The sequence below is a fragment of the Saimiri boliviensis genome, chromosome 3, assembly GCF_048565385.1.
Source record: "Saimiri boliviensis isolate mSaiBol1 chromosome 3, mSaiBol1.pri, whole genome shotgun sequence".
Classification (NCBI taxonomy): domain Eukaryota; kingdom Metazoa; phylum Chordata; class Mammalia; order Primates; family Cebidae; genus Saimiri; species Saimiri boliviensis.
This window is the reverse complement of record NC_133451.1, coordinates 46019229-46041314: the sequence shown is the minus strand read 5'-3', so window position 1 is coordinate 46041314 and position 22086 is coordinate 46019229. Positions and strand designations below refer to the sequence as shown.

The 22086-nt window shown below is 36.8% G+C and overlaps 1 protein-coding gene across 2 annotated transcripts in view; it reads right to left on the bottom strand.

Annotated features, from left to right (window-relative positions):
• Positions 1-15077, bottom strand: part of ATP10D (ATPase phospholipid transporting 10D (putative)) — a 108561-nt gene extending 93484 nt beyond the window's left edge. For both annotated transcript variants that reach the window (XM_039468086.2, XM_039468087.2), the window contains exon 1: positions 14829-15077. The gene's annotated coding sequence lies outside the window, so the exon portion shown is untranslated. The remainder of the gene's footprint in view (positions 1-14828) is intronic.
• Between the last annotated feature and the right edge of the window lie 7009 nt (positions 15078-22086).

The window sequence follows — 22086 nt, the reverse complement described above, 5'->3', positions numbered from 1 at the left end:
CTTCTCTTCTTTAATATACTTCAGGGATGGGATCACATGTCCAAATGATTTACTGTTTGTGGATAATTAGGCTCAAAGCTGTTTTAGGCTAGCAAAAGGCAGGTAAAATGTTGCAGTTGTATACATGTATCTCTATGTTGCTGGAAACTAAAAAAAATCCTACCCATATATATGGTGAGTTCCTAATATGCCTTAATCTATTTTTAAAGCTGAAAAAAACATAAACATGTATGAAAATACTGATGGCAGCAATACTGTGTTTTGGCCTTAGTGATCTTAGATGCTCCTAAAATAATATGTTATTGAAATGACAAGATAGCATGTTTTTGAGATTTGGTTATTCAACATTAATAAATGTTATTGATTTAATAGACTTAAGGTCATAACAATATCTATCATTTACAGACATATACCAGGTTATATGCAAAGAATAAACATGCATTAACTTTAATCCTTACAGCAAAGTACATATTATTATCTCCACTTAGTAATGAGGAAACAGCCTCAGAGTGTTTGAGAAACTCATCCAAGTGGCCCAGCTTTGTAGGTCGTTACTCAAGCCTAATCCAAATGTCTCATATGGAATGAGAGCCTCGGCAACTATCAGAAGGCTCTGGAATAGGGCAGTAACACTTGAATAACGAGTTGGCAGAAGGCATATAGCTCTGGCAACCCACCAAGGAATGCGAGGGTTGGGAGAGAGAATAGGATAAGAATGAGATTAAAAAATTAATTTAAGTTATTTAGAGAAAAATGCTAAAGGCATGCTGTAGTTGAAAAAATAAAGTTAACAAATAAATTTAAATATTTGCATTTATTTACTTCTAAAACATTTGTTTTGTACTAGGTGAGGTGACCCATTTTTAGATGCATTCAATAAAGGACTTTATATGTGTTTGAGCTATAATTCAATATAGGCAAATACAATTTACTTTCAAATAAATGACTCACTTTTAACCTGACTCCAATATCACTGATGCTACACATAAACAACAGACCAACCAACTTTTCACTGCCCCATATTCTCTTATTTCCTTATTTAATTTAATATTAAAACATAAAAAAATAAACATGTATTTAATTTAATATTAAATTAAATTAAATAAGGTGGTCTTATTTCCTTAATTTAAATTTTGTGGTTAATACTGTAATCACTTCCTCGTATATTTTCTCAACCAGTGAACGCCCCCTTACCTCTTTCTTGGCAAAACCCTCACCCTGCTCATATTCACATCTAAAGCTCTATGTACTCTGTTCCAGTACCTACAGATTGCAAGCAGCTGGAAGGAAATGCACAACATCCTTGTCAGTGTCACTTTAACCTCCTAACCACAAACTAGAAGTTGGGCACTCACACTGACTGTAATCATACTGCATTTCCAGTCCATGTATTTTCCCACTCTCATATACAACTGTTTATACCTTTTTGTTTCTCCTCTAACATCCAGTATCTCCCTCCAAACTATCTTCCTGATGATGACCTTGTTTCTATTTTACTGAGAACACCAAGGCCATCAAAAGAGAACTTCCACAAGCTCTTGTAGCAAAGACCTCTTTAACGCCAGACTAACGCCCAGAAGGCAGCCTATCATCTCCAGACAGTTACCCGTGCCAGTGGAGGTCCAGGCACTCTCTCCCAAACTGCTTATCCCACAGATAAGTCCTGTCAACTAATGGCAGCTCCCTCCTTCTATGCTCAGCCCAAAAACTTTTGAGTCATCCTTGGTTTCTGTCTTTCACTTACAATTCACATCATGCCAGTCCACAAATTCTGTTGATGCTTCCCTTAAACTATATCCAGAATCTTACCACCTCTCATCACCTTTATTACAATCAACCTGATCCACCACTATCAGTCTAATCCTTGTATAACCTAAGTTAGATCCTGACAGTTTCACAACCTAAAACTCTCGAAAGGCTCCCATGTAATTACGGAAGCCACCTCCAGTGCTCCATATGATCTGCCTCTTGTTATTCTCCTCGTCTGTTTTACTTTTCATAAAACTTGTATGTCACTTTCTAACAATGCATAACTTACTTTGGTATTTTGTATTTTATCTTTTGTCTGGCTCCCTCCTCCATCAGCTTAGACATTTCTGTCTTTTTGGTTCATTGCCATAGTCTAGGCCTAGAAGAGTATAATATCAGACAAAGAGTAGATTTTCAATGAATATTTGTGGAATAAACCCAAGAATGAATGGATAGAACAACACCCCTCTTATATGCAGCAAACACTAGATTACCTTTAACACTCTTACACACACTGGCTCTAAATGTGATATAATAACTTAGGCATTTCATGGTATGTAGCTCACTACAGCTCTTATTATGCATGCTAAATTTATTATAGTTCACATTAAGATCTAGAGCATGTAATTCTAATATGGACACTAACGAAACTCTGCAACGGGAAGACACAAAAAAGGAAATAAAACAAGTAGGACTCATTTTTAGAAATAGCTGAAGTATTTGCATCTTATTGTTCTAAAACTCGCATGGAGGAAGTTATTCTGAGTAACCTTTTTTAAGGCAGTTTAAGGTTTATCCTTTAAAGTACCAAAACAATTTTGTCCAAGATAGAAATCATTATACAATGCGTACCCAATTTTCCTATATTTGACACAGCATTTTAAATAAATTTTCTTCTCTGAGAATTCAACCAATTCTCTCAGTACAAATGTACTCTTCATAGTGATGCCTTCAGAAGCATTTCCATAAGGTTTTCTTCTAGTACTTGAAGACCTCCTTGTTTTAAATGGTTTTACAGGCTTTTTCCCCATAAGCTGTCCAAATCTGTGTTTATAAAGATTTAACTTTTACTTCCAACTACCTTAGAATAATTAAGAAATGTAAATAAACGACCCCATGGTCTTCAGGAAGTAGAAGACAAAAATTCGGCAAGATTTATTCAGTGAAATCTATTTTCACTATTTAGAGATTTCTTTTCCTTTAGAAAATAGGTAATGAAAGGCTACCACTGCCAACTAGGTACTTTTCCAGGCATGGAAACCAACATGACACGAAGTCCCATGTAAATACTATGGTTTTGTCCTCTAGGGACAGGCACAAACCTCATGTCCAGTAAAGGGATCAGGCACAAAACTCATGAGATTCCTCATTACTTGAAACACTTCAGAGATTAATTCCTGTAAGACAAACTTTGATATGTATGTGACCAACCTTCAGACCACAAAATGGTAAGAGCATTAAGAGACTAACCAATGGATAAACAGTTAAGTTGCAAAATGAAGCTAGCACACAGATACATGCTCATTTAAAAATCAGAGCCAGTATGTATATACATATTTGAACTGGCAGAAGAACACAAATTCCCTGGTGTGCGATCTTTACTCACCCACACTAAGGAAGGCAAACTCCAGCTTCATGTGATAAGTTGTGTATGTATGATAAACATGATAAACACACTGTATTGTGGTTCTAAAGTAATCTTCACAGGATTATTAGGAAGATAAAGGAGAATGAGCTAAAATGATTTAATATCTGTTTCTCTTACAAGGCCATCTTGTTTACTGTTTTAACCAATAACTGGACAATGCCTGGTACGCAGCATGTACTCAATGAATACTTTTCAGTGAATTAATAAATGTTAATCAGGTTCTTGTTGTTATACCATGCACCCCAAGAAATGCTCTTCAAATGGCACAAATCTTAAGAGAATAAAGGACAATCAATGCATAATAAGATTTATTGCATGAAGGAGTAGGTTTCTCTGCTGGAGATCTACTTGGTTAATTCCATCTTGACCCTTAAAATGGCCTAAAGCCATCTCATCTTGCTGGAAAAAAGTAATTATGTTTGTCTTCAGACTACTGATGACTTAAGTTGTCTTAGCTCAGTGGTCTTCAAATGGGGCCAATTGAACCACACCTTCCAGCCCCCTAGGTCATTTACTAATATCTGGAGATATTTTGGGGTGTGGAAAGAAGCCAGAGATGCTGTTAAATATGCAGCAATGCACAGGACAGGCTTTCACAACAAATAATTATCTAGCCACAAATGTTAAGAATGCTGCTGTTGAGAAATTCTGGATTAAAACAAGCCATCTCATTTGTCCAAGGGAGAGGTAAGTGGCACAGTGGAAAGAACATTTCAGAGTCATGGGTTCAAATTCTGGCATTCCCACTCAGCCCTAGTGGGACTTCTTACGACCCTCAGTTTTCCAATCATGAAAATGGCAATGATATCATCTACTCTGTAGGGTTGTTGTAAGGAGTTAATGGGAATGTATGTAAGGCACCTGACATATAATAGATCAACAAATGGTAGCTATTCTTAATTTATAAGAATATGTATGAGTTGCTTGATGCCAACATTCCTTCTAAGTAAGAAAAGCATTTTAAAGATGCTTAACAAGTTAAACAAAAAACTCAGAATGTTAAAGCTTGATAAAAGAGTTAATATCCAACTAAATATTTTACACAGAAGAAAATAGAGGTTTGGAAAGAATGACTTACCCAAGATTGCACAGCAAGTTAGTGGCAATTCACATAAAATAATCCTGCTGTTTGCTCCACTACCATTTTCCTATTCATGCATATATAGTAAGGCTTTTATTAATTCCTAAACTATGTCATTATATATGAATATGTCATCAATTATTTAGGTCAATTTGAATATGATATTATTATGCTTGCCAGAATTTTATATGCTAGTATGATTCAACTATAAAATAAACTAAGACTTCTACAGATAGGTACCTATCCTAAAATTTTCATGGCCTATTTGAACTAATCTGTGGAATCTGTCCCATTGTTTCAGTATCACCTTAACAAGTTCTATTATTACTCACAATGGTCTATTTTTTTTTTTTTTTTTTTTTTTTTGAAACAGAGTTTCGCTCTTGTTGCCCTGGAGTACAATGGTGTGATCCTCAGCTCACTGCAATGTCAGCCTCCCGAGTTCAACTGATTCTCCTGCCTCAGCCTCTTGAGTAGATGAGATTACAGGCACTGGCCACCACTCCTGGCTAATTTTGTATTTTTAATACAGACGGGGCGTTTTTCTATGTTGGTCAGGCTGATCTCGAACTCCCAACCTCAGGTGATACACCCGCCTCGGCCTCCCAAAGTGTTGGGATTACAGGCATGAGCCACCATGCCTGGCCACAGTGGTCTACATTTAAAACATTAATATCTTATAGGCTAGGTGCAGTGGCTCACACCTATAATCACAGCACTTTGGGGAGGCAGAGGCAGGCAGATCACCTGAGGTCAGAAGTTTGAGACTAGCCTGGCCAACGTGGTGAAACCCTGTCTCTACTAAAAATACAAAAATTAGCCATTGGTGGTGGCGGGCACCTGTAATCCCACCCACTCGGAAGGCTGAGGCACTAGAATCACTTGAACCTGGAAGGCAGAGGTTGCAGTGAGCCAAGATTGTACCACTGCATTCCAGGCTGGGCAACAGAGTGAAACTCAGTATGAAAAAAAAAATTAATATCTTATAAGATCAATATTAAAAATTATTCATTTCTGGTTTAAATATCTCATGAATAACACAGTTGAAAAAAATCTGAACAAACACAGAAGCCACATACTATAAATAAATAGTAAAAAAAATTTTTCAACTTTAGTATTAACCTAAAAAAAGAATTTAAGACAGAATTAGCCTTTTTTGACTCTGAATGTAGTATGTAGCAAAGGGTTTCTTTATTCATAATGCTCAGTGAAGGTAAACATTCATATAGTTTTGGGGGACTCTAATCTGCTCTTACTTCTCTAGACCTATAGGACAACATGCCCTAAAAATGTCTTCTCTGGTCCTCAGTAGAAATATACTCAACTCAGCATTAGAAAGTCACTACATAAATGTTCAAAAATAGAGAAATTGTTAACTGCATTATATCTAATTGTGTTGTATCTATTTCTAATGGAAATAATGAGATAGCTGTTAAAAATGATGTTTAAAATAATTTTTAATAACTGATAAAATGCTTAAAGTATATAAAGTTTTAAATTATGATTTGGACCTGTATACAAGTATAATCTCAACTATGAATATATACAATATATAAACATGGAAGAATTTGGAATAAAATATTTTTAAAAACATTAACACTGGTAATTTTGAGATAGTCTATTAATAGCAGATTTTATTTTTTTCAGTGTTTTTATACTTTCTACCATTAACACATATGCTTATTTTGGAATCAGAAAGCAGATCTTCATTTTAATCAAAAAGTTTAATTTTGATTAAACTTCACATAATCATGAAGCCTATACACTGAACTTAATATATTGCTTTTACATTTAAGATGTGGGAAAGAGATGCATTCCTTTACGTCTTTTTTCTTTCCTTTTGTTTGTTTTTTTTTTGTCATAACTTCATAAACTGCAAGCCAAGCATGCTGCCTTGACACTGAAAATGAGTGTTCACACACAAGGCCAGAAGTAACATGTACATACTAATAATGCTATACTCAGTATTAAACCAGAAATTATGTTTAACTGAGTATATAAGCTTCTTGACATATAAGATAAACATAATTTAGTACATAAGCTTCTTGGTAAAGACAAATATGTGTGTTCCTGCAAAGAAGCACTACCTGTAATTATAAATGTTGCAAAGCTAATTAATTAAAGCATTCGGTTCTGGGTTTTGTTTTTTGTTTTTACCAAAAGATAATTACTAAAATTTATTTTATAAGTGTCTGGATAAATTATAATAAATAGCATACTTAAAAGCTGATATAATTTCGGGATACTTCTTTCTGAATATTAGTTGTGAAAACAGAATTTAAATGGTAGTCTGCAAAAGAAACCTCAGATAATTTTTGCAATAAAACATTTTTATACCTATACTTTTATGTAGGGTGTATAGTTTTTGATATGAAAGTAATAAAAAAATCTCAAAAATAAGTCAGTTATACTTTCCAAATATCACCTTGATTGCTCTTTAGAGAATTAAAGTCAGTGAGAAAATAAAAGTTCATAGGTAAGAAAATTTTCAATTACTAATTAAGAACCTATTTCAAAATCCTTTCTGCTTATTTCTAATAGCTCCATAACATGACCAATCTACAATATTCCAAAATGACATATTCAACATCACATGGGCCCATTCAGATAAAGAGAACAGGGATATAGAATTTCCAGAAAAAAATGAGGTGCTTAATCTAACCTGATTAGATCCAAAGTATATTAAAAGAATACAGCCTATGTTGTTTACAGATGCACTATGAAAATATTTTTATGCTTGGGTTTTAATTTTACAGAATTCATTAATTACAACTTTGATGATGACAGTAGGTATCTGTATCATTCTTTACCACTACAAGAGCATGCAGGATCACTAAGAAAACTTGATTCCCTCTGCATGAACTCTCTACTGAGAGTCATAAGAATCAATTTGCTTCTTCTCATCATCATCCCCAAATATATCCATGATCACAGAACTGGGGGAAAAAAGTCTTACTCTTTTTCCCTTATGAAACACTTGCACCAATGTCTAGTTTAATTGTTTTTTAAAGGGAATCTGTTGCCAAGAAGCAAATAATAACATAAAAACTATCCAACACAAACCTTTAATATTGAACACTGTGTTTTTGACTATCTTTTAAGTTTCATATATTAAATTATTGGCTTTTGTAGTCAGCTTAGTAATAACACAGAGGCATCTAAAACAGCATACAGGAAAGTAAATGAAATCCTCTCCTGGAAACCTTTTAAGTCAGGGACCTACCTGTCAAAAGCCCAGTGAATATGCTGGCCTGCTCACCTGAGGATCTTCCCTCAAGCCTGTGTTCTCCAGCTTCAACACAGATCAAAATCACATAGAAAGCCTGTTAAAACACAAATTCTGCCCTCCCTGCTGCCCCCTCCCCAACCCAAACACACAATGACACCAGTTTCTTTGACTCAGTAGCTCTGCAGTGGCCTGAGAATGTGCATTTTAATAAGCTCAAGTCACATTGATGTTCCTGCTCTGGGGGCCACAGTTTCAAAACCATAGACCCAATGACAGCTCAAATCTATTCTGGAAAGACTTATTTTTAATTAATGAATGCAGATGCTCATCCATAAACCCATCGTAAATTGAAAATATCATAAGTAGGTTAATATTCATTAACCTACTGAACACAGCTTAGCCAAGCTTACTTTAAATGCACTCAGAACACTTACATTAGCATATAGTTGGACAAAGTCATCTAACACAAAGCCTACAATCAAGTGTTAAATATCTCATGTACTTTACTGAATACTATACTGGAAGCGAAAGAATGATTGTATGGGAACATGAAGTATGATCTCTACTAAATGTGTATCTCTTTTGCATCATCATAAAGTGGAAAAATCATAAGTTGAACCATCATAAGTCAGGGAATGTGTATTTTCCCCATAAAGTCATTACCGTTAAATATTATTATTTTTTCTTTTTTTTTGAGATGGAGTTTCGCTCTTGTTACCCAGGCTGGAGTGCAATGGCGCGATCTCAGCTCACCGCAACCTCCGCCTCCTGGATTCAGGCAATTCTCCTGCCTCAGCCTCCTGAGTAGCTGGGATTACAGGCACGCACCACCATGCCCAGCTAATTTTTTGTATTTTTAGTAGAGATGGGGTTTCACCATGTTGACCAGTATGGTCTTGATCTCTTGACCTCGTGATCCACCCGCCTTGACCTCCCAAAGTGTTAAATATTATTTTTATGCAGCTAATCTTTCCCATACCAATGATGTATATATTATTGTTTAAATAATTAAACTACTGTTCTTATATACAAGAAATAAAGCAATTATTTTCTGTATGAGTAATCACAGAGGTGTTTAAAAAGCAAAGGAAAGTAATACACTTAAAAGAAAGAGAAAAAGGTAAGAGATAAAAAGAATAATGAATAGGAAAGTAGAATTATTTGTAGCTGAAATGGAAAGAATTTAGCCCCTGAAAAAAACTGTTAAGATCAAAAGGTTTTATCAACAGACTACATCAAAGGTTTTCTAAAGGTCTCTCACAGATTATTAGCTCAAGCTATACATATGAGGCAAATAAGGACATTAGACTTATTTATCTAATAAGGACAAAGACAATAAGACTAAAATTTTGAGTTATACTGTGTTTTCGTTAAAGAATATAGCATATTACTGGATATGTGATGAAGACAGGTATTAAGACATCAGTTATTTTGTTTCAACAATAAAAAGGAAAATTTGGTCTGACAGATGAGGAATTTAATTAAATTCTAAAATGCAGAGACTTTCTTTTGGAAGCTACTGGATGAATTATAATATTAATATATTATGATTATTATATAGAGAAGTATCTCAACATATATGATTATTATATAGAGAAGTATCTCAACATATATGGTTAAACTGTACCTGAGGCCTATAAGTATTACCAAGTATGGTATATAAACACAAATAAGAGGCAGATCAAAACTATAAACGGTATTTAAAAACAAGTTGATCTTCATTGGAATTATAAAATACATTCATGATAAATACTCCATCCCAATAATTTACTCAATGGTACTATCCCTCACACTACATTTATTTTGAATAAGTACTGGTAATATAATTAGCTATCTTCCAAACAGCAACAAATAGCATATCTGCAATTAGCAGAATGAACACAAGTTTGGCAAAAAGAATGACAGCTGGCTATTTACCATAAGCTTTTAGCCTTTCTGAGCATCAGTTTCCAAATCTGTAAAATGGAAATAATATCACCACCTCACACAATTTGGTGAAGAGATTTATTAAATAATGCACTGTGCTTAACACATTGAAGGTGCTCAATAATTTTAATCTTTCAACCAATATTTTTTGCACTCCTACTATATGCCAGGCATTGTTATAGATACTGGAAATAAACCAGGGAACCAAATGGACAAAATTATCATCTGCCTTCTAGCCGTTTATTTTCTACGGTACATTCATTTTACCTTGTCCTAGGCACGGTGCTGGGTACTTTGGGATTGAATAAATGAGCCCCAGAACAGGTCAAGTGTTCAATTAAATAAAAAAGATAAAATTAAGATAATCGTGCAGTATATGAATTTAGCGAAACAAAGTCCTATGAGAAAGCATGATATGAGGTCAGAGGATAGAAAGGGAGAAGATGCTTCCCAGAAAAGAAAGTACTATAAGTGGGCCTTGGGAAATGTTTAGAAACCTAACAGAAAAGAGATTTATAGATTTTAGAAAAGGTAATATGAATACAGGTAAGAAGGATGGAAACTGTGTTTATTTTTTATTTTTCTTTTTTAAAGGATAACCTCAAATAATAATTCTTTTAAAAAAGTACGGCTTACTGAAAAAAGAATTCATACACACACACACACACACACACACACACACACACACACACACACACTCTTTAATGCACTTTAGGTTCTCAGGTACCTGTGCAGAACATGCAGGATTGTTGCATAGGTACCTACACAGCAATGTGGTTTGCTGCCTCCATCCTCTCATCACTTATATCTGGCATTTCTCCCCATGTTATCCTTTCCCAACCTCCCTACCTACTCACTGTCCCTCCCCTATTCCCCCGGAAAGACCCCAGTGTGTGATGCTCCCCTCCCTGTGTCCATGTGTTCTCATTGTTCAACACCCGTCTGTGAGTGAAGACATGTGGTGTTTGATTTTCTGTTCTTGTGTCAGTTTACTGAGAATGATGGTTTCCAGATTCATCCATGTCCCTACAAACGACACAAACTCATCGTTTTTTAAGGCTGCATAGTATTCCATGGTGTATATGTGCCACAATTTCCTTGTCCAGTCTATCATCAATGGGCATTTGGGTTGGTTCTAGGTCTTTGCTATTGTAAACAGTGCCACAATGAACACGTGTGCATATGTCTTTGTAATAGAATGATTTATAATCCTTTGGATATATACCCAGTAATGGGATTGCTGGGTCAAATGGAATTTCTATTGCTAGGTCCTTGAGGAATCGCCACAGTCTTCCACAATGGTTGAACTAATTTACACTCCCACCACAGTGTAAAAGTGTTCCTATTTCTCCACATCCTCTCCAGCATGTTTTTGTAACTTGTTTTTTGGGTTTTTGTTTGTTTGTTTGTTTGTTTGTTTGTTTGTTTGTTTTTTGAGGCGGAGTTTCCCTCTTGTTACCCAGGCTGGAGTGCAATGGCGCGACCTCAGCTCACCGCAACCTCTGCCTCCTGGGTTCAGGCAATTCTCCTGCCTCAGCCTCCTGAGTAGCTGGGATTACAGGCACACGCCACCATGCCCAGCTAATTTTTTGTATTTTTAGTAGAGACGGGGTTTCACTATGTTGACTAGGATGGTCTCGATCTCTTGACCTCGTGATCCACCCGCCTCGGCCTCCCAAAGTGCTGGGATTACAGGCTTGAGCCACCGCGCCCAGCCTGTAACTTGTTTTTAATCCACTTCTTGTATCATAAACATTTTTCCATATCATGAACATTTTCCCATATTACTGAACAGTCTTCCTAACAAAATGATACATTTTGATTTGTTGTTCACATTTGTTAATATGACGTGTGAAAATACGGCGATTTATCGCTATGCTGAGATACTTTGATTATTGGGAGGTTAACATCTCCCCTACCCCAACCTTGGACAATTAAAGGTTTTTGTCTTTTGTGAATTGCCTATTTACATCTATTTCTCATTAGGGATCATATGTATAGCAGTATTCAACTCTCTCTGCTTTAGTCCATTTGGGCTACTATAACAAATTACCATAAACTAGGTAATTTGTAAACAACAGGAAATTGTTTCCTAAAGTTCTAGAGGCTGGGAAGCCCAACATCAAGGTGCAGATATGGTGTCTGGTGAGAGCTCATTTTCTGATTCATAGGTGATACCTTCTCACTGTATCCTCCCACGGTGGAAGGGGCAAGGCAGCTCTTTGTGGCCTCTTTTCTGAAGGCACTAATTCCATTCATGAGGAATCCTTTCTCATAATCTAATCACCTTCCAAAGGTTCTACCTCCTACTACCATCACATTGGGGACAAGGAATCAACATAGGAACTCAGAAAGAGAGGGAACAAACATTTAGACCATAGCAATCTCTCACTGCTTTTGATAATATCTTTTTAAAAAATATATTTTATTGCATTTTAGGTTTAGGGGTACATGTGAAGAACATGCAAGATTGTTGCATAGGTACATACATGGCAATGTGGTTTGCTGCCTTCCTTCCCATCACTTATATCTGGCATTTCTCCCCATGTTATCCCTCCCCAACTTCCACCCCCCCGCTGTCCTTCCCGTAGTTCCCCCTGACAGACTCCAGTGTGTGATAGTATCTTTTGAAAGGGAATAGGTAAAACACAGAGCTCAGCATTTGTCTTTTTTTTTTTTTTTTTTTGCTTTTGCTTATGGTATTTCTTGGTGATATTTTTGAAAGACGTATTTTGTTATAAAAATAATAGTTGCTTTCAAAGATTTTGGAACATTAGGAAACATATAAAAAAGAAAATCGAGCTGTAACTCTACTACCTAGGAATACATTTTTTGAGGGGTGGGAAGAATATATTAATGGATATGCCCACTGATATAAAAGAAACTTGTATGCAAACAGAAATTGCATTAATCTTGTTCAATTCTTGTTAATTTAGGATAATGTCTTAGAGTAACAGCTTAATAAATATTTTTGATTAAATGAATTTTATGTATTTATTTCAAAATTATGTTTTACACATAATATATTACATTTTGCTTTTTTACTGAGTACATTGCAAGCATCTCACATTATTTCCTTAGGCTATATTTTGAGACCCAAGATCATATAATCAAAGGCTATGAACATTCACAGGTTTTGTGTTTTCTTTATAGAGACGAGAGCAAAACGGGACCAGGAAGGTACTGAACCCCTGAGCTCAAGGGATCTTTCTGCTTCGGCCTCTCAAAGTGCTGAGATTACAAGTATGAGCCAGCGTGCCTGGCACACAATTCACAGATTTTAATACATATGACCATGTAATTGCCTCATAGAGTTGTATTGATATACCTTTTATTGAGCAGCATAAAAAAAGATTCCATTAAGGCCACAACTCTTTTACAAAACTAGCATCACTATTAGTCCTTATTCAGCAAAGCAATAATAAAAAAAAAGTATTGTTTCTACGGCTTAAATGATTTCTGAAATGAAATAAATTTATCTAAGAAAATAGGGAAGGAATAACTGACCAGGAATAGTGATAGCATGCAGCACACATATATTTGTTCCTAGAGTTGATAAATCAATTATCCTTTATTTCAAGCACTATTAAATTTATATTTATCAATGCATTGTGCTGTGAGAATTCTCAAACAATCCTACTTGTAGTATTTTCTTTGATCTTCCTTCATTAGAAGAACTACTTCCAACTATATCAGACAATAAAGAAAACATGTAATTGAAGGCTTGAACATGCATACATTTTTTAACCCTTAATTAAAAAAATCAATTCTAGAAAGTATATTTGTCTGACAGGTGAGTCATCTCTGTTCTATTATAAATTATAATCATTTTTTAGCATTTTCCTTCATTTTACTGACAATAGCAAAATAAATGATATCCTATTCAGTTCTATTTAATCACTTAACTTTGAAAAGTATTCAGGTTTTGCCAAGCCAAGGTCAAAACTCCCCATATCTTGGTTTAGAGCACTTATATTCTCCATCTTTTCCATCCAATTTAATGAGTGTTAAATTAGCAGTTGCAGTGTTATTTTTTAAACTGCCGCAAACCTTAAAATGTTTCTAAGTTATTTTTCCGAATCTATAAAATCACCTCATTTTAATAAAAATAAACTATCTCAATGTAGGTATAAGATACGTATTTGTAATGAGAATAGAAAACAGTCCTGAAGAAGCAGTAATACTTTTTGAGGTGGATTGGAGTGAGAGGCTTTTGCTGAGGCACTTAATGAACTACTCCGTTGCGATGAATTTTGCTCTTCAAAAGTCAACAATGGTTTTTGATGATGCTATTCTTCACAGAAATGTGACCCAGCTGATTTAAAGGCCAATACAAGTAAATATTGGTGGGTAAGGAGCCCTTATCCTTGTTGATGGATTTTTCAAGGTTGATTTTGAGTTTGAGGCTTGCTCTGTCCATACAGACTTGTTTTTTCCCCTTGCTTAGAACCAGCATGAAAAAAACGCAAGAAGAAACTTTGGTCTTATTATATCACATTTTAAATACCTGAGCTAGCATGATAAGAGCAGTTAAAACATATTCTTTCTAAAGATTGGTTATTTTGGGTCCCAGACACCAAAAACAACCATTCCCTAACCAACTGATGTCTCTCTGCTGTATGTAGTAAATTAAAACTACGTGTTTTATAATATAAAATAAAGGGTCCCCCAAATAACTACTAGGTTAAAGTTAGTGTTTTGAGGGAAGTATGGGGGCTTCTTTGCAGCACTCCTTTGAAAACTATTTCTGAGCAAGCTCCAATACAAAAAGGTGTTTATCTTTCTCCTAAGGAATCAATCTGCTGGGCTAAATCTTCAACACTTTTTCTTTCCACCACCTTTGAGGCAGATAGCCAAAATTTCTTTAAACTGCTGATTTCACAACGGGATGACAAAGGAGTGTGTGTGTGTCTGTGTATGTGTGCATGCCCGTGCGTGCCCGCGTGTGCACAGTGTACCATTTTACAAAATCCAGCATTTAAAACAGATTTTAAAACTCCCCTTTAACATCAAATGATTGATTTTTTTTTTTTTTTTTTAAGTTCAGTAACAGCCCAAAACTGTAGTTTTGAGCCATGTCATCAACTCCAAACACGACCGGGGCAGTGGAGCAGGGAGAAACAGGACAGAGAAACAGAAAGAGGAAAAGCGGGTGAAGCTGGGACAGTCAAAGGGATCCGCCGTCTCACTCTTACCAATTCCTCCCTCCGCACACATCACAGCATGACGGTCACGAGTCTCCAAGTAAAAGGAAAGAGCCAAGCACAAATCCGAAGAGTGAAAGCGGGTTGTGCTTCCACGCCAGCCATCTGCCTTCCAAGGGTAAAAAAAAAAAATCACTCCTCAGACATCTCCCAAACTCAGCGGCCGGGGCCGGCGCCGGAGCCCGTGCAGAGCCAGCGACCTCTCCCTCCCCGCGCTCCCCCTCCAGCCTCCGCCGGGCTCAGGAGCAGCCACGGGCTTCCGCTCGCCGCCCAGCGCCCGCCGCCCCGCCCCCCGTGACGCAGCAGGGGCGGGGCCTGGCCGCGGCCCGGCTCCCAGCTGCAGCTGCTGGACGGAGCTGCCCTTCCGCTCCGCGCAGACGCCCCAGTGACCCAGAGTCCCTACGGTTTCACCTCTGACTTTCACCTTCCAAGTACGGGTTGCCCGCGGTTGACGGTTTGGTTCTTTGTTTTGCTGCAGTTCTAATAATTTACTGCTTTCGCTAAACGTGGAACACTGTACGATTATTTTTTGGAGGGTAAAAGAGATCAAATCTAAAAATGTCGCGCCACTGCATTCTAGCCTGGGCGACCTAGTGAGACCCTACCACTAAATAAATAAATAAATAAATAAATAAATAAATAAATAAATAAATAAATAAAATGTGACTTTTTATAACTAGAAATTCGGAAAATGATTACAATTCTGATTTGGTCGTTCTTCTCACTCCTTGCCCTTCCGTTCCCTTATTCAGGATAATATGGCTTTGTTCATACACCTACCAAGGTCCGTTTGCTTAAAACTCACACCTTTTTTTTTTTATTTTAACTCCTAAATAAATTTCAACAACCTGTCAGGTTTCTCAAAATGTCTTAACTAATTTGGAAAGGGGAAAAGCCATTTAGAGAAGGCTGAACCAGTAACACAGAACAAAACATAACAATCCTGGCTGCCTGTTTTATCCCATTGAAACAAATATAAAAAGGGGGGGCAAAACCTTCCACAACTCTCCCATATTGTGCCTCTAGCTTCCATTCTCTCAAATGTTTCTCAAATGTGCAGCAAGAGTGAAGAAAACTAAATGATCATGCAAATGTTTGACTATTAGTGAAGAGCTCACCAGTACAGACACAGGGAGCTGGTTGGTCGGCTTGAAAATCCTCTCAGAGAAGCCAAACAAGTTCCTGCACCCACTGAGATGGTGCCTCTGCCAGATGAGGAGAAACAAGTTCTGGGTGTGGCTTCCTGTGATGCTCCATTAGGGAAGCGTCCATGTGCAGGTAAGGACAAATCTCTACAGCTTAGTCAACCTCAGCTGCCAGAACTAACCCAGCCTAGAACACACTGTTATTTACGTGGCCTCTGAAGTTCCTTGCCCTAGTAGCACTTTTTGCAATCATATGACTGTCTCTAACATGCTTTAAGATGAAACACATTTCCTATCTGAGAGTTGACCTTACAGAGACTTAAAAAGGTAACTGGGCCCTCCTGAGCTCCTCCAATCAAGCACTGGTGTTACCTCAGCAGAGGGCCTTCCTGGGAAGGCACATACCAGGACAATTCAGGCATGTAGCTGGCATTTGCAGCCTGTTTGGATTGCTTAAATCAGCGGTTCTAACTAGCTACACATCGGAGTGAACTGGGTAGCTTGATAACACGGCCCCACCCAGGCCAATTAAACCGGAATCTCTAGGGGTGGCACTCTGGCAATGTCTTTTTTTCAAGCTCCTCTAGAAATTCTGATATGCACAAGGGTTGAGAATCACTGCTAGGATTTGAATTATTGTCTTAAAAGAAAATCTGTATTATATTTAAGTCTAAAAAGCACAGGAGTAGAATAATGGAAAACATTTTGTAATACAACTTATCCTTATACATATTCTTTATATATTTATATATTTTAATATAAATATAAAAACGTGAAGGTACACTTCAGAATTGTTTACTCAGGGAAGGATAGTGGGGGGACATTACTAGCTTTTTATTCGTGTCTGTCATTTGAATGAAATTTGTGTCTGTATTATTTTGATTATTTCAATATTTAATCAAATGTTTTCAAATCGATACTCATATATGCCATGAAGGTCATTGGAATAACTACTGTTAAGATGGATTTCTGTCAATTTATTAGGTTTTGTTATGTTTAGTGTTTTCTTTTTGCAATGTTTCTATAATACACAACTTTTCTCAGAGTGATTCCTATTTTGGAAAAAGATAAAATACGATTCATAATTTAAGACATTAGCTACTTTAAATCTACATAGTCATTTTTAATTTAAAATGTATTTACTTTATTTTAATTTCAGATATATATTCCTTATTTGTACTTCTTAGAAAGTTTTTTTAAAAACTAATATTTTAACTATATAATATAGAAGTGAGGGCCCTTCATCTTTTCCAGCTAGAAAATTATTTGGACTGTCAACAGTACTAACTCTCAATACTTCATAATCGTCAGTGGGAAATATATGGCACAGTAGTGAAGGGCCTAGTTTTGACCTGGTTTTAAATCTTAGCTCTGCAAATTTTTAGATATATGATCTTGGGTATAGATACTAAGTTCTATAGGTAAAATGGATCTAATAATATTTTTCTCTGTGTTATTAAGACTATATGAAGTCAGGTAGCTGAAGGGCTTATCACTGTGTAAAACATGTAATAAGTGCTTAATAAATGATAATTATCAATTCACTAACTTCTATTTTTCCCTCTCTTAAATATACTAAAGGGTTAGTATGGCAACAAAAGACAAAGAATTATCAGAAAACATTTTTCTAAAACAGCAAACAGGATTCTTCCTAGAGCCTATTATATTTGCTACCCAGTTATATGTGAAAGAGAGACATACTCATTATTTCTGGCTACTGCTTTAACATGTAACATGTAAAGCCACATGGTTTAATTTTGTTTACCTCATAATATTTCACGTTTCCTAAAGTGGCACACAGGCTGATTTCTTATGATTCATAATCAACCATTGCTTTTTCTTTGTACTTATTATGACTCAAGCACAGATTAGGACATTTCCCACGATCAGTTTTCTGACTAACTTTTGGCCAAAAAAAAGCAGACAAGATCAATGCTGCAGGCAATTAAACTTGTCCCTTATAGATTAGCCCTGATTTTAATAACCAAATCACAGGAGTTTCTGTCTCTTTTTTTTCTTTCCTTAATATTTGTTGAGCGCTAGTAAACTATTTGTTAGGCACTATACCAAGCAGTTTACAGCTATGACTTCATGTATTCCTCTTATCATCCCTATGATGTCATTCTTCATTTAGAGATGAGAAATCTGAGGCACAAAGAGGTAGGACAACTTATCCAAGATGGCAAGATAGCAGGGGAAAGAGCTGGCTTGAGAACACACATTCTTTATTATTATTATATTTTAAGTTCTGTAACATATGTGCAGAACATGCAGGTTTGTTACATAGGTATACATGTGCCATGGTGGTTTGCTGCACCCATCAGCCCGTCATCTACATTAAGTATTTCTCCTAATGCTATCCCTTCCCTAACCCATCACCTGACAGGCCTCGATATGTGATGTTCCCCTCCCCTGTGTCCATGGAGAACACACTTTTTTTTTTTTTTTTTTTTTTTCGAGATGGAGTTTCGCTCTTGTTGTCCAGGCTGGAATGCAATGGTGCGATCTCGGCTCACCGCAAACTCTGGCCCCTGGATTCAAGCAATTCTCCTGCCTCAGCCTCCGGAGTAGCTGGGATTACAGGCATGTGCCACCATGCCCAGCTATTTTTTGTATTTTTAGTAGAAACGGGGCTTCTCCATGTTGATCAGGCTGGTCTTGAACTCCCCACTTCAGGTGATCAGCCCACCTTGGCCTCCCAAAGTGCTGGGATTACAGGCATGTGCCACCCTGCCCAGCCAAGAACACACATTCTTAATGCAGCTCTTTACTGTGGGCTAAGCAGCAGAGCTTTCAATAAATTAGGGAAGTGCACAGTAAATGATTTTTGTTGGGATAGGGTAAAACCATGCTATGACTATAACTGCCTTGTTGGCAGTAGAAATTCTCTATTTCTAGAAACAACAAGAATATCTACATTATTCCTAGTTGTAAACATAGATCTTAATTTTGTGTGTGTGTGTATTTGTGTGTGTGTGTGTGTGTGTGTGTGTGTAAGAGGAAATACATTTCCTTCCCTTTATATCAGATGAGTCCCCTTTTGTCCATAGGAGAACAGATTGGCTTTTAACCTTGTAAAAACCCTTGATACGTAATGATTACACAGGGTATCAGAAAGGGAAACTTCAGATTAGCAGAGATCCAGGCTAGCCCCAGACTTCCAGATAATTCCATCAACGATTTGTTGATTCTGTTTGTAATATCAAGATCATGGGTAACAGGACAGTAGCACAATTCCTGATATGAAATGATGGCCCTTTAGTCTAGGAAAGAGAATTAATTCGTTTCTTATTTAGACAAAGATAGGTACCAGAGCTTTTATCTGAATAGACATAGTTACAAAAAAGCAGTATTTGTTTTTCTGGATAATGTGTATTTCCCCTACTGACCAGAGAAGGCAGGAGTTTGAAAACTTTGGAGAGGTGAAAGGATGGGAGTGGGAGATAGTTCTACCTAGAGATAAGATGGAATCCAGCTTCTAAGGAATGATATGTAATCTTGTACCAAATGTGGTAGAAGACCAATGGCTGAGTGACTTTCAGAAAGTAGTATCTTAAAAGTTTCACTTTTAAGCTGTTTTCTCTTTCTGTGGTGCTGTTCCCCCAAATCAGAGCTCTTCAGGTGCATTACAAGATAACACTATTGGCCTTTGTGACAGCTGCATGGGACCTGAGGTGTCTGGAGCCCATCATGGATGAGAAACTCATGGACCTGATGAAAAAGCCTGTGTTCCAGGCTCTTGAAGAGCACTGCAAGTGGCCGAGAGAATGTTTGTTGTGGTTGGCAAGGAGACTGGTACAGCTCCAGACATCCCAGGTCCCTTGCAGCTACCTGAATTTTCACATATCTTTATTCTTTATTTTCATAGTATGTTCTGCTAATTAAAACTTGGCATAAAAAATGAACTGGATTCAAAATCCAATCACATTATCACAAGGAATTCCAATATTACATTATTGAGTAAAATATTAATTGGAATCATATGTGACTGCCAATATTCAACCAGTTTTGACATAAAAATGAGAGTTTTATATGGTTCAACTAATTAAAAAAAGGACTATTAGCATCTTTAAGTATAATGTCAATTATTGTAAAATCTGGTATGGTTGTAAATGCCACTTATTAGTTCTTGTTGCATATTTGACTGAACATAATTTCTCACTGATAATAATCAAGAATTTGAATGAATCATTATAAAATATCAAAAATTATAAGTAGCCATTTTAAGCATAAAATCTCATATAAAAATGCACCTAGAAAGAAGCCAGACACAAAAGTCTACATGTTGTTTGATTCCATTTCTATGAAATACCCAGAATAGATAAAGCCATAGAGATAGAAAGTACAGTAGTAGCTGCCAGGATCTGAGGAAAGAGGGGAATGGAGAATGACTGCAAAGGGACACAGGGTTTCTATTTGGAGTGATAAAGTCTTCTGAAATTGAACCACTTAAAAGGTGTGAATTTTGTGGTACATGAGTTATATCTCAATTAAACATATAAGAAATCTGTTCACTGAAGCAAGCAAAATATACTCAATAAGAATTTTTAAATGTTTCGTAAGCACATTCTATATGAACTCAAAGTTTAATATTTTTCTCAATACTTTGAATTTTAATTTTTAACAACTCTGTAATATAAGGAAAACACAATGAAATTTTATATCAAGCCCCATAGAGATCAGTTAGTTTACTTCATTAGGCAGTACAAGTATCATTTTCTATGAATGCCAGCACATGAAAAAGTACTAAAATCTCTGTGCTATATTATCCTCCAACCTATAATGAAGTCTGCTCTTCTCACTGCATCTATCAATTGGGTTGGGAAAGTTGGGGAGGAACGTCTCTGCCTGAGAGGAAGAGGCCAGAGAAAAGATGGCAAACATGGAGGCTATATGACCAGTTGGGATTAAAAATTCATGGGAAGGTCGGATGCAGTGACTTACACCTATAAACTAGCACTCTGAGAGGCTGAAGTGAGCAGATCACTTGAGGTCAGGAGTTCAAAACCAGCCTGGCTAATGTGGTGAAACCCTGTCACTACTAAAAATCCAAAAAAATTAGCTGGGCATGGTGGCAGGCACCTGTAATCCCAGCTACTTAGAAGGCTGAGGCAGGAGAATCGCTTGAACCTGGGAGGCAGAGGTTGCAGTGAGCCAAGATAATGGTACTACACTCCAGCCTAGGAGACAAAGCAAGACTCCCTCCCCTCCCCCCAAAAAAAATCCATGAAAAGAGCACAAATTTGGGGCAGGAAATGAAGAAATCACCAGCCCTTCCTTTCTCTGGGAATCTTGTAAACAGGAGGAAGTTCTAGCTATTTTATTAAAATTTAAGGGATAAGGTAACCTTAGAAGGAAGAAAGAATTTGAAAGATGTGGATTAAAAATCAATTCTACAATCACTAGAAGAAGTCAGAGCAAAGTGAACTAAGTCTTCATTTTCAACCCCTCTGTACTGAGAACTTTGTATATCTTATTCATTCACTTATTCATTGAACAAATATTAATAGAGCACTGAAAATGTGGCAGGCACCATTTCAGGTACGTGGAATATACAAAACAAACAAAAAGCCCTGCCCTCATTGGATGGTTGTAACATATTTAATACAACAAATATCAATGAGTACTATGAAGAGCACTGCAAGGCGAAGGGGAGAGAGAGTGTCAGAGTAGGGGAGAGGGATGGCTTTTGATTTGGGGAAGTCCTTACCAGGACTGTGACATTTTAGCAAAGATCTGAACTAGATGAATCATAAGGGTGTCTGGGGGTGGAGCATTTCAGGGAAAGAGAACATGCAGTGTCTTGAGGCAAGGGTATGCCAGCTATGCTAGAGAGACAGTAAAGCACTGGTGTGCCCAGGGCACTGTGAGGGGGGAACAATGTGAAGGTGGCAGTGGGAAGTAGTAAAGGTGACATCAGAGACATAAAGTCATGGACAACTTTGGATGTTACCCTGTGTAAATTGCAAATATGTAGGTAGGTTTTGAGCAGAGGCCTGATACAGTCTGACCTATGTTCCAACAGGATCCCTCTAGCTTTTTTGCTGTCAATGAACTGTAGGGAGCAATGGTTGATGCTGAGAGACCAGTCAAGAGGTGATTTT